A 15,643-nucleotide genomic window follows, 5' to 3' on the forward strand; every position below is an offset into this window, starting at 1 on the left:
CAAATACGTGGACGAACGATCACGCACGCAGGCGCGCACACACGCACGCACGCGCGCACGCGCACATAACACACGCACACACGCACACACACACGCACGCGCACACACACACGCACGCACGCACGCACGCACGCACACACACACACACACACACACGCACACGCACACGCACACGCACACGCACACGCACACACACACACACACACACTGTAATGAAGAATGCCTGGACGTGGGAGGATTGCCAACAGCATCGCGTACCGCAGATGCTCGAGCATAGAGGCTGTGCTCCACCGACGTCAACCGGTTGCCGTCAGCCACCAACTACGCTTGCAGAGATTGCGGCCCTCCCAGCTGCTACAGCTCCGGAAATAGCCACTTGTATACTGCGGGTATTCTACGTAGCGTCGTGGAAAATATTAAAGCTGGCTTTCAATCCTCTGCTGGTTCTTTGTGCAGCAGGCGGGCGAGCTGTCGGGCTTGTTTGGAATGCTGTATATTGGTAGCAACATCGAAGATTCCTTCGTCAGTGACGTGTGGTAGGATTGCGTCGCGAGTTGTCGACGGATTCCTTCCATAAACCAGCTTGAACGGAGTCATATGCGTTGTTTCCTGCACCGCGGTGTTGTAAGCGAAGATTACGTATGGAAGGGCGGCATGCCACATCCTGTGTTCAACGTCGACGTACATTACGGATATGTTGACGAGGCTCTTGTTCAGCCTCTCCGTAATGGAACGCGTTGGCGAGTGGTACACAGTTGCCCTCCTGTGGCTTGTTCGGCTCTGTTGCAGAATCGCTTGGGTGAGCTCCGCTGTAAAAGCCGCTGCTCGGTCCGTAATCAGCACTTGCGGGGCACCGTGTCGTAGCAAGATATTTCCGACGAAAAATTCCGCTACCACGGCCACACTACCTTCAGGCAGAGCTTTTGTTTCGGCGTAGTGGTAGGGTAGTCGGTAGCCACGTTGACCCATTTATTGCCCGATGTTGATGACAGAAAGGGCCCAATAAATCCATTCCGATTTGTCGGAACGGTTGACGAGTAGGTTCGATTGGTTGTAGCAATCCTGCTGGCCTTGCTTGGGGTGTCTCCCGTCGCTAGTAGTTTCCGCATGTCTTGATTACGGCATCGACAGTGAGACGCGGGCGTGGCGCTTCCGATAATACTTGTCTCCTTGTGAGCGTACGAGGAAACCGGAGGTACCCGGCTGTTTGATCATCATGTAGGTAGTGCAGAATTTCCGGCCACAATGCTAAAGGCACAAGGGGAAGGCAGTTTGCGCGGAACGGGGTGAAGTTCTTTACGAGGATGTCGTTTTACAAGGGAAATGACAGTCAACGCTGAAATACCCTGGGGACAACGTCGGTCTTGCTTTCTAAGTACTCCACAAGGCCTTTAACTGCGGGTTTGTTCGCTGCTGTTCGGCGAAGTCGTCTATTGTTATTGTACCCAGGAAAGTGTCGCCATCCTTGTCGTTTCGCGGAGAAAGGTTAGTGGGGCCGCGTGATGGGCTGTCGGCATGAGAGTTCTTCCGTCAGGACTTGTAGGTGACGGTTCCGTCAAATTCATAGAGGCTGAGACTCCATCACACGAGGTGTCCGGAAGGTTCCTTTAAGTCTGCCATCCGACGCAAAGCATGCTTGTCGCTTACGAATTTGACGGTCCTGCCATACAGTTAAGTACTGAACTTCGCGGTAGCCCATATGATGGAAAAACCTGCTTTTTCCGTCGTAGAACAATTGGCTCCCGCTTTCGAAAGCGATCGGTACGTGTTGGCAATGACCCTTTCAAATCATTCTTTTCTTTGGACTAGGATGGCGCCAATGCCTGGGCTAGTTGAGTCGGTGTGGATTTCGGTGTCGGTGTCTTCGCCGAAGTGGGCGAGTACTGGTGCTACTGCAGTCGTTTAAACTATTGGAAGGCTTCCGCTTGCGACGCTTGCTACTTGTAATCGACATCTGCTTAAGGGTTCCGCAATTCTTGAAAACGCCTTTGAAAACGCCTGTAGTAGGCACACAGGCCAAGGAATCTGTGCACTGCCCTGTCGAGGGATCGCGGGAACCTAGCGAAGGCAGCTATGTTCTGTGGTCTTTGTTTTAAAAGTGATGGTAATGCTAAAAGGGACGAACACATGGTGAAAAGATGACACGACGACGAGGGAACCCCGTAATGTTAAGTGCGTTTCCTCGTCGTGTCGTCGTTTCACCGCGTGTTTGTCCCTTTTAGCGCTACCACCAGTTTTAAAGAATGCATCACCAACTAGCCCAGCACCAAGTTTTATTGATTTTCTGTGGGTTAGGATGGACTCCTCACTTCTGATGGCATGGCCTAGAAAGAGAAGTTCTTCCTAAGAGAAACTGCCCTTTTTCGGCTTCAGGGTGAGTCCAGATGACTTGATCGCCTCTAGCACTGCCTAAACCCGCCTAAGGTATTGTCGAAATTTCCATTGATAATGACGACGTCATCCAAATAGACGAGAGAGGTTTCCTACTTCACGCCTACTAACACCGTGTCCATCACGCGTTGTAACATTGCAGGCGCCGAGCAAAGCCCAAATGGCACGACCTTGAACTCATAGAGGTCGTCTGGCGTAATGAAAGCGGTCTTCTCAGGATCCCCTCATCGACATCTATGGGCCAGCAGCCAGTCTTGAGGTCCATCGACGAGAAGTACTTAGCAATGCAAAGCCGATTCAATGGGTCATCTATCCGTGGGAGGGGGTGCACGGCGTTTCTTGTGATCTTGTCCAATCGGCGATAATCGATGCAGAAACGTAGGGTTTCATCCTTTTTTTCACGAAGAATACAGGAGATGCCCACTTGCTTTTCAGTGGCTGGATGATGTCGTCGCGCAGCATTTCATCTACCCGTTACCTTATAGCTTCACGTTCTCCTGTCAAAACTCTATATGGGCTCTGGCGGAGTGGTGGAGCGATTTGCTATGTTATTAGGAAGTGCTTTGGGACTGGTGCTGGTAGAATCCTTCATCACGTCAAAAAGCAGTCTTTAATCGTCGAAGACTTTTGCGTTGTTTCTGGTTAATCATAGGCAGACTTGAATGTATGCCGAAGTCTGGTTACTGAACTATGACCGGCGAGGTAGATCCGGCATAATCTCAGAGGACAAATGCTATGCTGGTGTCCACAATTTCTTTGATGTAAGCGATCGTTGTGTCCTTAGAAATGTGTTTGTACTCCTGGCTGAAGTTTGTTCACACCACTTTGGCTTGTGGTCTATTCAATCGAGCACTTGCTGTTCCTGCGCAAATTTCACGGCCGAGCAGTGGATGCTGATCACGCTCAACGACGCGTTCTAGGTCTGTGGTGGTTTCGTCTTCGACGGAAAGTCTGATACTGGATCGAGGTGGAATGTTGACCTCATCATCGAGCACACTCAAGGCATGGTGAACCACAGAGCTCTTCGACGGCGTCGCTTGGCTTTCAGATAGCGTTATCGACTTTAACTTCAGGTCGACGATTGCGCCGTGTCGTTCATGCCGAGAGTGACGTCGCACCAGCACAGCTGGAAAATAACGAAGCTCTCAGGGTAGGTCCGGTCATGAACGGTAATTCTTGCCGAGCAGATTCTGCTTGGCATTGCTCTCCGGCTGCCGGCGTTTGAGGGCTGTCCAATGCAGTCTTCACTTTCAACTTCGGGGCGAATGATCCAGTGGTGATAGGATAGTCGGTTCTTGTGTCTACAAGAGCTGACTTAAAGGCTGTAGAGAATCATGTCGAGGTCGGTGGTTCTCCGTTTTGCATTGCCGTTACGTCGTGGCGTCGGGTGAAGGGTTTGTCCCATTGTCCTGCTGCTACGTCTGGCAGTCAAGTCTACTGTAGGTGGCGTAGTCTTGGCTTCGAGGCCTCCTTTGGGAGGCGGCGTGTCGTTGACTGGTCGTTGAGTTGGATCGTGAAGCTTCGTCGTCGGCAACAGGGGATCTTCTGCATTTCGATGAACCGCAGCCGCATCTTCACCGGTTGCTGCTTTTAATTTTCCGGATACGGTCTAACTGATCGGTCACGTCTTCGACCAGTGTAAGGTGAACAGTGCGGCGAAAGGTAGCGACCAGGCGACGGCGAATGGGAAAGTCGTTTGGGTAGCTACAATGGAGTCGCTGATGTCACGTGGTTGTTATCATTGTCATGGGCCCGGCCAACACCACCTGGTTAACAAAAGGCCTGCTCACTTGCCCAAAATTTTTGTTGCCAAGGCTGGCGTGACGAAAGTGGGGACGTCAAAATTGCAGTTGCTTACTCGGGAGCGTCCCCGTTGGGTTCTATGACAGTCGGGCCAGGGCCCTACAACGTAAAACTATTCTAATATGTTTTTATTCCAATCTCCTGACGTCAAATTTGCGTAACCGCCGATGCAAGCATCGGGCGCTGACCCGCAACGTTGCCTCAACAGCCCACTCAAATGCTTTATTAGTTTAAAGGTAACTTTTCTTAGCTTTCAAAACGAAAAAAATTGCCTACATTGAGTGGTTCTTCGTTTGTAATTGGCTTCTAGGGGGTGAGGAGCGCGCTCAAGTGGAGAGGGCTTCGATGGGGCCGAGCCAGCGCACTGAATATAGATAACCGGATGAAAAGGGTTGTGGCGCCGCCTGCGATTGGTCCACTTTTCTTTACTTAGGTTGTGGTGGCTGGTCGAAAATCGCGGGTGCGTGCAACGGAAGTTTAATATACCACTAAAGCGGATTCTTAGCAAAGAAGAGCTAGCAGAGCGAGGTCGTAAACGTGCTGAAAGGGCTCGAAAACTTTACACCGCCACACTGAAAGTTTCATTATACGAAAATAAGCCGATGCTCTCCGGCAGGTGCGAGTAACCAGTGCCTGGGCGATCGGCAGCAGCCATCTTTTATTCCTTTCGGAATGGGGCAACCTGAGGCTATTCAGAAAAAAATTCAGTTTTGTTCGGCATACTAATCCATCTTTAACGCGTACACGTCACTTCATGGATCGGAGTAAACATTCAGGGTTCATGCTGAATGCTCGCAATCCCATCGGACGATATGGTAATCGGTGGTAGATGTGGCCGGCTTGTCCACGATGGTAGCAGAGGGGGATGTGGTCCGGAGCTTGCCATGCGCCGGTCTTCCCAGGAAAGCTATGATGACCGACTGTTTGGCGTGCCAATGGTGGCGTGCTGGTGGTGGTGACGGACGTGCAGTGTTTCGGAGTCCTGGTATTGGCGCCCAGGGGGAACCTGGCGGCGGGTGACCCTGGCGGCGTATGTAATCGCTTCCAGTGGGGGCTGCCGTGATAGTGGTTGCAACTCAGGAACTCCAACTGACCGCTGAACTTCTTTGATCATGTCGGCGACTGAGGCTACTTGAGGCTGTGACTTTGGAAAGAGCCTAGGCACTCCCTGACGAACGATCGCTCTGATGATCTTGTGCTGGTCGCCGGGGCCGGGTGCTTGAACGTCACTACAGTTTGCGGTTTGCGTTCGGTGTTTGTATTACCTCCTCCGTATATCGATCGTCTCCTTAATGGCTTTGGCCTCGGAAACAAGTTCAGCGACAATTTTGGGTGGCTCACGCATCAATCCAACAAAGCGCTCTTGCTCGAGACCCCTAATTCAAAAGCGAACTTTTTCTCTTGTGGCACGTCGCGGCTGGTGTGTCTGAACAGGCGAGTTATGTCCGGCGTGAAAATTGCGATTTTTTTCGTTGAGCAGTTGCATGCAGGCTTCTAACAGAGCTTCGGCTTTTTCTCTTCGCACGACGCTCCTTGAGGTGCTCAAGGAGGTGCGGCATAATAGGTCCCGTGTCATGAGGGCTGACTCTCGATTCTAATATAACGTTCGAGCAGCGTCCTCCATGGAAAACCAGACATGGCACAGCTGGTCCTCGTAGTTCCCGTTGTTCAACGCAGCGACCTTTTCTCACGTTTCCATCCAACTGTTCGGGTCTTCGAATGACGATCCGCGGCAGATCGGTGGCTCCCTGGGGCTTGCAGTGTTGCGATGCCCTGGCACGGGCGCAGAGGGGAACATACGTTCCCCCTGCAAGCAGCACGATGGGGGACGCCTGGGTTGCCATTGCGGTTGTTGGCTTGGCCTTATTTACTGTGGCCTTCTCGGGCCCGTACTACGCTAGCAGTAGTGGTAGGCCCGTACTACAGTAGCAGTTGTTTTAGCCTGCGGCTAGCTCGCTGACTCTAGGCGACGTTGGTGTTGTCTTCGTGGTTCGGGCTTGGATCACAGCTTCGAGGGGGCGTTCGGAACTTGGAGTTTTGGTTATTGCTCGCTTTTTCTGTTTTAAATGTGTACCAACTGGCTTATAAATTCACGCGTACAATTACAGAGCGAACAGTTAAGGTTCGTGGGAAATAAGCTTTCACAAACAGGAGATGTGCTGGTGGCAATCTCTGGCAGGCGAGCGCGCTGAGAGCATGCATGAAACTTGCCATCCCGGCCCTGTGAAAGTGAACGTCTATCGAGGCTATTGAAAACCACCACTACAACTGCTGGGGGGATTACGCCATGTTTCATGGCTTTAGAGTAATGGTAGTAATGCCAAACATGAGTAATGGTGGGGAATGGGAGTAATGATAATTTTGACAGCACGCCGCCGCCCAAAGTGGTGCTAGAAGAGCATTGAAATCAGTTGGTAGGCCGGTCATGTTGAACCGGCTGTCCCAGTTTACTTGGACCAAGAGTAATAAAAAAAAGCCACAGAGCTCTAGAGAAATCGTACCGACTTCATGGTAGTTGCAGTCGTGTGCACTTACAGCAAGTATTTTTTCATGACGAAGCAGTAGTTATATTTTTGCTTTTAATTAGTGAAAATATGAAGTATTGCTTCAATCGCAAACGTACCTATTACAAAGTTGTAGGTCATCTCAAATAACCTCCGAATAACGCATTTTTTGTGCCCAGCTTTGGCTCATTGGTTTTTCGGAGAAAAAAAAAATGCGTGAGAAATACAAAGTACCAAATAGATACGCGCTCGCACGCCGCTACTCAAGCGCTCCCAAGCGAATAGGCACGGATACACGGCTTTACTAGCGGCAGCAGCTTGATATAGGGCTTAACGCTACAGGATCGTCGCGGCATCATGAGAACGCTCCGCTGACGCATTGATAAACGTAGTGGATGCGTAGTGGGGGAGGGGGGATTTTGAAGCCTCGAAACCATGACGGCGTACTTGGGACTAATTTTGGGTACTCACCTTGTTCTCTGGACAGGGCTACCAGGAACATATGTTCCTTTTGTTTCCATTAGCAATAGAAGCAAACCTTGCGCAGGCTATGTCCATCTAACGCGCTTTGATGATTTGTATGGACAGCATGCCAGTGCGTAGATAATAGACAGTTTTAGAATAGCCTTTGTCGTCTTACGTACGGTAAACGTAAGCACCTTTGCGGGACGTTACGGTGCATGCCGTTTCAAGTCTTCTAGTTTACCTTACGGAAGCACAAATATTAAGAAAACGTTATCAAACAGGGCGCCGTCTGGCGCCTCGTGCCAAACGTTTCCAAGCCAAGACGCTCCATTAGCAACCATCCGGCTGTTGCTACGCGGACGCGTCTCGTTAGGCGTACGGGTGCGAGAATCGCCGAACCATCACAGAAAATAAACGTGCTATGCGCTCATAACTAACCTTTCAGGTGAATTTTGAGAAAGCGTAAACTCATTACAATGGTTACTGGCGATCGACGCGAGTGAAAGCGCAGCCATCACGAGAATTCACGCTGAAGCGATAAGGGGAAGACAGCCGAGATATTCCGTATGTGGCACTGTGGAGGGCGCCCTAGTCCGTCTACAATACTTGGAACGTACGAAGTGCTTTCCGAGATGGGTAGCTTCAGAAGAAAGCGACACAGTACTGCGACCGTATCTCAAGAAGAGGAAACGTGTGTTTTGGCATTCTTTGCTGCTAACCCTCACGGTAGTGTACGCGACGTCAGTGCGAAGCTAAAAAAGGTCATATGCGAATATTAAAAAAAAGGTCATATGCAACCGTACCATGTACATCTTTATTGAAAAGTTGACCGAGGTTTGGAAAACAGACTTGACTGCCAATTGAATTTTCACGAAAGGTGAAGAAGAAACCGATGAGGCTAATTTCTCCAGAGACGCACAAGTAAATCTTCACAGCGTGCACTACTCGAGTAATAGGAATCCCCACTGGCTGGCACAAACACGGCACCAATACCAGTGGTCGTTTAATGTGTGGTGTGGTATTTTTTGGGGCAACATTATCGAACCCGTCTTTTTTGACAGTACACTAACGACGCAAGACTGCGTCAACGACATCGTCGAGGTCCCGGTCAACGACATCTGTTGGAACGTTCCACTTGCGCAACTTTGGAACATGTGGTTTCAACACGATGATTCTCCTGCGCATAATAGTAGTCGGCCTCGAGCGTGGCTTGACAAACTTTTTCCTTGAGAGTGGATTGGTGGGCACGTACCTGAACCCTGGCCTGCAAGGTCGCCGCTCATGCCACCGCTGGACTTCCTCTTACGGCGACAAGTGAAAGATCGCGTGTAAAGCAGCGAAACTACCACACCGGACGCCCTAAAGGTAAGAATAAGCAGAGTCTGCCGCGATATTCCAACGTCGTCGGTCAAAGCTGCAACAGCACAAGTGTTGGAAAGAAGTAAGTACTGCATTGGCTTCAGACGGTGACATGTTTGAGCACATGCTATAAGTGGCCGTGCAAAGTAACCGCTCAAAACTGGTGTAAAACTGGACTGTTTAACGCATCTTCATGTCACGCTATCCTTGTATAAAGATAGCTTACGATCAAGGTAGAAATAGGTAGAAAACTGCTACGTTTCGCCTATTTTCCGGAGTTGAAGAGACAGGAAGGGTAAATGGCTAAACCAGTTGCACCTTTGGATCTTTCTTTGTGAGCGACTGAGACTCTCTACGTGCTTTTGGTTTATTTTTTATTGAAATAAACTCATTAGTAGTTCTTTCCTGCTCCTCCGAGAGCTGCCTTTTTTCTCCGTGCTCTTTGGCGCGCCCTTTCCTTAAAATTGGTTGTATTTATTTTGTAGCTTTGTTACATGACAAGCGAACGTTAAGGCTATACCGAGTGCCTCATTATGGGTTACAACTTTCTTGCGTCGGCAGATGCTGACGCTTATCGCACCACGCTAAGTAGGTCGCGAAACCCCTCGAGCCATCCTACATGACGAAGGCTTGTAAAATGCTGTGATAAACGAATGTAGCCGCATATGTTTCAAAAGTTGCTTGGAGGCGCTTAAGCAGGGGCGCGTGAGTGCGCATCTATTTCATATTTCGCGTATTTCAAGGGCTTTTGTTATTTCTCGGAACAAAAGAAGCAGGCACACTTCCGCACGAAATAAATGCTTGACTCAGAGGGTATTCAAGGCGCCCTACAACATTCTAATGGACATGTTTGCGATTCAAGCAATAATTAAACAGTTAATAATTAAAAGCAATTATTAATAATACTTCGTGACGGAAAAAAAATACTGGCTGTAAGTACACGCTGCTGCCACTAACAGTCAGTGCAATTTCTCTAGAGGTATTGTGTTTATCTTAAATCTTGGTCCGTGTTAACTGGGACACCCTGTGTAGTAAAAGCTATGGACGTCATACCTCCCGTCGCAAGCTGCCGTCACATTGTCAGCTTCGGTAACCGAAATCCTTACCGGGAAACGTGTAGGGGGAACGCTACGTGCTTTGCGTGGCTATCACGAGCGCATCATCATCATCAATTAACTGGTTCGGTTGCTTGCTTTGTGACTTTATTGAAACGCATGCTGTCCGTATGTTTTATGCACGATTCCAAAGCATGTAAGCACCACTCGCTTCGCTTTGCTCAGGGCTTGTTGCCTCGGCCTTACGGGGCTATGAGCCATTGCATATTTTTTACTCGCCTAAATGGGTATGAGTACTTAAGGCTGATGGTGCTTGAGCCATTGACGATGATAGTTTTTTGCCGACGGACGCGAAAATATCGGGATCCTAGCTATATACAGCTTTGCTGTAGAATAGTGGAGCGATAGCGAGGGCCGGGCAGAACGAGGGCATTCTACGATCACTTCACAATATACGCAACGTCTTGAAGTGTACAACAGTTCCAGAAACACGAAGTTTCCAGTTGCCTAATTGCTGGGTACAACTGAGGTCAAGGGAGGTTACGGCCTAACAGGGTTCACGACTGCCATTGGGATTAATGACATTTTGTAAATTGAGCGGAAGGAGAGTTTTCTGCTCTGCACAGATAAGCATGCTACATTCTCCATTTTCTTACGAAGTTAACTTTTTTAAAGGGTGACTTGCAACTCAGGCCCATTAAAGGTGGTGCACAGATAACTTTAAACTACAACATTATTATTTAATATGTTTGCTGCTGGCGTTGAAATATCGCCGTCGTTTTCGGAAAGAGGGATTTGTAAAGCTAACCTACTTTTACTGCAGTAATAATAACATTAAATTTTCTTATCATTTCAAGACGTAAGCCGAGGAGTTCGCAGTTGTAACCCCCAGAAGATATTGGCTGACACTGGAATAGGCGCGAACACTCCCATGAGCAGGCCGATATGCGTGTATGTATGATAAATTATGATAGGTATATATATTTATTTATGATCAATTCCACATAAAAGATTTCACTTTTCCGTACCATTTACGATACGAGTCCATTCGCTCACAACATCTGCTTGTGTTCGTTGTGATAATGTACCCTTAAGTCGGCCTGTTCTCTGAAGCCACTGTTGATGAAGAGGTCACCTGGCCACAGTTTAATAACTTGCCATACCTTCACGTCTGCCTGATCATCACCCTGAGCGCCAAACACTGAAACGGGGAACAGCGCAAATAAAATTTGGAGGGAAAGGACGGGAGAGATGCGCTGCCTGATAACCAAATTTTTACCCTTGTAGATGAAGGTCATATAATGCAAACGCAAAACGCCGTCTGACGGGCCACAGCAGACCAGCAAGAAGAAGTGCAAGCAAAAGAATGAGGCCGGAGTGACAGTTCGGGTACATTCACACTTGGCCTTTTTGGACGAATTGGACTGTTGGGCTAGTTGGTTGTCCATACTTGAAGTAGTAGCTTAGCGCTTGTCCTTGTCTGTCTTCCTTGTGTCCGTGGTTTTATTTGCGCTAAGCTACTACTTCAATGGACGAATGAATGGATGAATGAGTAAACAATACTCTTATTGGCAGTCTTCCACGTGCTATCCCTTATCAGCTAGCTTCACCACTGTGTAAAAAATACTTTCGTTATAACGGGCTAGATTGAAAGACCCGTTGCTGCCGGGGAGGGCATGGCGGTTGAACGCAAAGGTTGCGCTAGATGGTGAGTCGGGCTCTATTATAGGATTTTTAACATTGAGTGGGCTGTTTCGACCATATTTTGTTGTAAGTGGGTTAGAGTATGTTGAGTTCACCTTATAAAAGCTTCTGGGCTTGTCAAAAAAATTTGGCTCATGCTGAGGGTATCTGTCGTGGTTGCTTGAGTGTGGCAGGGATGCAACCGAGGCCAGAAAATCGGGTCACGTAGATCTTGTGAGGCACTGGAATTTCGGCAAAGCTGCTCGTTTGAAATTTTCTGAGTAGGACCTCTTAGAATTGGGTTGATCTTGGTGGTCGCGCACTGTCTTTCTGCTTGCTTTATAGTAGGTTTTTGATTTCGCTTGTGCCGAAGCTTGGCTTCATAGTTGACTTCGTAGGTGTGGGCCGATAAACTTGCGGTTTGCTTCGAGCTAGCTCATATCCAGCCATGTCGGTTGGTCCCGGAATCAAATGAATTCTTACCTAGAGGGATTGTTGTTTAAGTTGCGAGACTTCGCTAAAGATACAGCTGGCGAATGTCTAAAGCATTATCGGAGCATTCAGATAACTTGCTGAAAGTCTGTGGAGACGTGAGCAGCTTTATTTTTTACCTTTCTCTTTGTGCTTAGTGGGTTTACGCTTCCGAGGTGGCGCACCCCTCAATTGTTTCAGCTTGCCAGCATGTTTCTGTGATTGTTAGTGAGGAAGGGCTCTCCGGTTCTGAAGTTCGAAAAGCGCCACTGTGTCGGAACGTTCTCGCGTGCACAAAGCGTCCATGTAGACAAGTTCTCGGGGTAAGCAGTTCAGTTATTTTGTTCGCCACTGATCATATTCTGACGCTTTGAGGGTGCATCCGCCCCTTTTGGAAAAGCGCTGTAGTGTCTCGCTATGATATCTTGCTATGGCGGAGAAGCGGGTAGGATTTCCGGAAGGCCACCGGGTCAAAGCGCCATTTATTTTCTTATATATCTTCCCACATGAGAGACTGAGGCGCTCATTTTGGGTTTGCAGTGCAGGTTCAGCGAAGCCACCTATTGGAACCAGTATACTTGTTCTGCAGAGTTCTTATGTATAGGCGGACGTCGACAGCCCTGTAGCGATGCGAAATCACGTCTGATCAACACTCACGTTTGTGCAGCTGGATCTGTGAGGTCGGCAAGAAAGGTAGACGGTGGAGGAGCCTTGAGTTAACCAGCACTTGCGTGAGCCTCTTAAGTGGGCTTTCGGATGTGATCCATGCACTACTCTTCAGCTTTTGCAGCACCCTCATTGACATTCTGGTAGTGCGCAGCGCTTCGTCGGCTTATTGTGTGGAGTTTGCGCTGTTGGTACATCATTTTCATGAAATACATAAAACGTCTCTCATTTAGTTCACGGAGCAGACCCGGATATGCGTTGCGCGCCTCGCGGAATTCGTTAATATGGACAGGAGGTGGGTATTCAGTGATTATGTGCAAAACTGCTACATGATACGGAAGCGTTAAAATGTTGTTCACGCGTCCACCCTAATATATTTGCCTGCGTTAAATGAATTTAAGCTCCGTGGCACCTACGGTTCTGAAAAAGAGAGACTGCAATTACCGGGCGTGTAATGCTGCCGTAAGCTAGTTTAGGAATTTTTTTTTTTTTTTTTTGCTAATTTTGCAATTGACATTCTTGACACGATACCCGCACACCGTCGAAAAGATGCCCGTATGTGGTTTTGAAATTTCATTTCCGTTGACCATTTAGACATTTCAGTACACTGAGAAAACTCTCTGCGATGTTTCTAGTATTCATAGAATTCTTCTACTTGAACTGCAAGAGTATGTAGAATGTGGCGACTCCGAAGTTGCTCACCTTCTCAGCGCGCGGCAAAACAAAGGCAAGATAAGCTGGTAACTGCCAGGCAAAACAAAACATGTACAGCGGCTCCGCGATTTCACTGAGCTGCGATCACGTGACACCGCCACTTCGGTTTGTGGAGCGGCGAAAGCAGGAGTCGCCAGTTTTTTCAGGTCTGTGCTTGAGTGGCGCCACATTGGCATAACTGTCGAAGTTGCTTGCGGACATTGTTCTCAGATGCGTTAGGCTGAGGCACTGTGCCCCTGTTGCGGAGAGAGACCGACTACAGATCCGGCTAGCTGAGGATACCATAAGTTACCTTCGGTTTGAAGTCTGTACGCAGTTATCAAATTACAATTTCTCGGCTAGCTCATAACGAAGGGGGTTGCCGCAGAATGTGTTTCCCAGGTGGTAAGATAGCGATTGCGGATGTTCCACACGACCTGCAGCGTTTTGCCCTGATAATGGACGACATCGGCTAGCACGATAATTTGCTTCAAGCTGTTTTTGGCACCCGCAAGGCTCAGCCAGTCACTGACAACAATAATGCGCATGCAACAGAATGCGGCAGATCCTGGTTGACTAGACAGTGAAGTAGGAGTTGGCCGCTATTTGGTGCAGGGGCTGCGGTAACTGGCGGCACGAACGCCCCCGACATCGTTTCGCCTATTCTTATTGCATGCTTCCTGACAGTGTTCCCTCGTTGTTGCTGTATGATCAGCTGTCCGTTGCAAACCTACAGACCCTGAGTGGGCCGTGCCAACAGATTGTGATTGAATTTCTAAAGTGGATGTTTTTTGTGAACCGTCTCAGGACATTCCTGACCGTGGCTGCTGGGTACGTGTGTACATCTCGCTTTCACGGCGCCATCATAGCACAGAAAAAAATCAAAATAAAAGGACAAAGTAGAATTGAGAAAAGTTTAGCTTTTGATTGCCAATCTGCAGCTGTTGCGTAATTTTTGTATGACCGACTATGTACACTGTACGAATTTTTACACCCTAAAAATATGCATTCTTTGTACCATGCATGACAGCCTTTAATTGAGGGCTATAAAGATGTTAATTGGGCACGACAGCTAGCTCCAACTACACGTAGGATGAGGGAAAGCTTAGTTGGAACTGGGTCGACCACCTGTGGTGCCGAGAAAAATCTTAGAATAGCATTTTACAACACTTTTGAAAGTTTGTCTAATGTACTTTTTGGTGTCATTTGTCGCCGCTATTATTGTCTTTACTTCCACAAAGCTCGGCAAACAATAAAACTTCATTGGTCCTCACCAAGGATGGGATCTTGCCCATTAAACGCGAATATCTCAATACGTGTACCAAACGCCACTTTGTACAGCCATAAAGTTGTATAAATATTAATAGCACAGTTCTTTTGAATGCTGCTATATCTCGGTAAATAAATCAATAGAGGCACCTCGCGAGAGTTACCACATGGGTTACCTAATATTTTTTTTTAAAATCAACATTTGGTTCTCCCTCTCTCTAGGTGGCTCCAACGGCAGCTTGGGAAATCTTTCGTTTGATAAGATGGAACGTGGCGCTCCCGATGTCGGCTCTCTTGCCAGGAATGATGGGCCCAAGAAAGTTGAACAAGTAAAACTGCACCCGTCGAACAGCGCAGATGCCGTAATTAATAAATGCAAGAAGCTAATGAGCGACACCAATGTTTTATTCAGACCATTGTGCGTGACTCTGTCCGGCCCGGAAAATCAATCGGCAAGTCTCGCTATGACACTGTATGCTCCCGTCCTATTCGTCACTGCACATAGGGCGGACTTCGGACTCGGCTCATTCCGGAAGGCTGAACGGTCCTTTGGTGAGTCGATGGCTACGGTCACAAACGGTCTTCGTGGCGCTGTTGTATGGTTTTCGCACCACTGTGGAAACAAGGGCCCGTAGTCACAAAGACCTCTGTGCGCGAGTGCCTTTTTTGCTACTGGTCATGCGCCCCCGCTATAACGACATGTTGAGCATCCGGAATGGCTAGATATTTTTTCCTGCCGACCAATCAGGATTCTGTTTGTGCTCTGACTTGTCCCACATATTGCGCCGTTCCACCTCAAAGCTGCGCTTGTATATTTCACTCGTGACTTTGTAAGCAATGACAAGGTCTTCATCAGGATGTCGCAAACAAGCATTCCTACTTGAGGAATCGCCGATTAACGGGCAGCAAAGGTCTGAGCAGCTTGGTGGCCAGGTTGTCCCTCCTTGAGCGGTTCAGACCGAGAAGGTTTTTGTGACGTCGCTGACAGACATACTATTTCTGGTCGTATAATTATTTGAAATGTGTGCAGAACATGAGGTTTCAGGTAGTGAAGGGGACTGCACGCAGAGTATGGTCCAACGGTGCAATGATTGCATGTTAGATATCGCTTTCCCACTACTTGGAAAACACGTGGACGACGACCTTGTGTGACTTCAACATAGCACAATTGACACAGTTGTATATGATCTATCAATTGGGTACAATAACTGGATAATGATAAAGACAACAAGAAATCTAGAGTCAACTAAAATTTGTCCAAGACTATACTGACGCTGTTTTGCT

The 15,643-nt window shown here is 48.3% G+C and overlaps 1 long non-coding RNA gene across 1 annotated transcript in view; it reads left to right on the forward strand.

Annotated features, from left to right (window-relative positions):
- Positions 1 to 14,744, forward strand: part of LOC140214203 (uncharacterized) — a 51,921-nt gene extending 37,177 nt beyond the window's left edge. Inside the window, exon 3 of the long non-coding RNA XR_011891125.1 lies at positions 14,582 to 14,744. This is a non-coding gene — a long non-coding RNA (uncharacterized lncRNA). The remainder of the gene's footprint in view (positions 1 to 14,581) is intronic.
- The last annotated feature ends 899 nt before the right edge of the window (positions 14,745 to 15,643 follow it).

The sequence above is a fragment of the Dermacentor andersoni genome, chromosome 11 (genome assembly GCF_023375885.2).
Source record: "Dermacentor andersoni chromosome 11, qqDerAnde1_hic_scaffold, whole genome shotgun sequence".
NCBI lineage: Eukaryota > Metazoa > Arthropoda > Arachnida > Ixodida > Ixodidae > Dermacentor > Dermacentor andersoni.